Here is a 1,444-nt window from a genome sequence, read left to right as displayed (position 1 = left end):
TCCGTTGAGTAATTGTGACTAGGCTAAACTATAGTGGGGGTAAATTCTGTCTCGAGCAACTTACCCCGAATCAAATGGGTTCCTCTCGGACACCCACTTGCCGCATGAAGAACAACCTCCGCCTTAGCCCACTCTCTCTCTCGAGATGAGTGTGTGGGAGAAGGACTAGGGTTCACTCTCTCCAGCTGAACCTCATGTCAACCCACTCCCACCGGTCATCAATTTAGTAGTCTTAGTTTTACAACCTCTCTCTCGAGCAAGCCAAAAAACACAAAGGTGAAATCGTATTTGCAACTACAATTTCATTAAGTTCCACTACAACTACTAAACAAAATCAAATTTTCAGCACAAATAAACCATCAGCAAGCAAGACCCAACAATTAATCTAACCTATATTCACAAAATGACACCCTAAGAATTGGGGTTTTGGATACACATGTAAAAGAGATAGAAATTTATACCAATATGAGTTTGCATTCAAATGGGTATGAAGATTTAAGTCTTAAAACAAGCAAAGAGTGAAGAATCCACAAGACCCAAGTTCAAATTCTTGGAGTTGAAACCTTTTGAATCTTCAAGTTCTTTAAAACCCTCTCCAAACTTAGAGCTCAAAATTCTATGTTAAAAATTATATATTAAAAATATGATATTAAGCTACAACTCTCAATGAGTATTTATAGTTTCGAAAAATCTGTGCTACAGTGGATCATTCGGCGTTGTTAGTCGAGATCGCTGATGTAACGACCCTAAAAACGAACTAGTGAAACTAGAGCCTCACATGTGAGTTTGGAGTTGAGAACTTGATGAAATGATGAGAAATGACAGTGACGTCCGGAAACTAGTCGTTCGAACTAGTGAGTTGTAAGGGTCTTATCGTTGAAGTTTGGAGTGTTGTTTAAGGACTTAAGGGGTTGATTAGCTAGTTGATTAATCACCTTTATAAGCTAGCAAGACCTTAAGCTAGGTCATGAAATCATTTAGAATCGAGACCCTCAAAACAGTCCCCTAAAACAGTTTTTAGTTTTAAGTTAGGAGTGAGGGTCAACTTTAAATGGTCATATCTTTTAGCTCAAAATGAGTTAGGTCGACCATTACCTATCAAATTAAAGGTATCTGAGTCCTCTTTCCAACGCCACCGAGTTTGCCTTTTTCCGATCTAGGAGTAAAAAGTTATGCCCAAAATAGTGAAGCACTGTCAGCAAGGACGAGCTTAGACGGGTTTAGTGGAAACTTTTAAATGGGTCCTTATTTCTTTTCCTAAGTTGAGCCCCTTTTATTATATGCCTTTCCTAGCAATTATAAAACCCTTCTAGACCAAATTCTTCCATTTTAAGTCACTCTAATTAGAATTAAAAAGAACTCACCTCCTCTCAAATACTTTTCTCTCTACAATCCTCCATTTTAAGAAGGTCAAGAACTTGGAGCTAGGACTTGGATTGAAGGT

The sequence above is a fragment of the Solanum tuberosum genome, unplaced genomic scaffold (genome assembly GCF_000226075.1).
Source record: "Solanum tuberosum cultivar DM 1-3 516 R44 unplaced genomic scaffold, SolTub_3.0 scf00108, whole genome shotgun sequence".
In the NCBI taxonomy this organism is placed as follows: domain Eukaryota; kingdom Viridiplantae; phylum Streptophyta; class Magnoliopsida; order Solanales; family Solanaceae; genus Solanum; species Solanum tuberosum.
Note: the sequence above shows the minus strand (reverse complement) of the source record.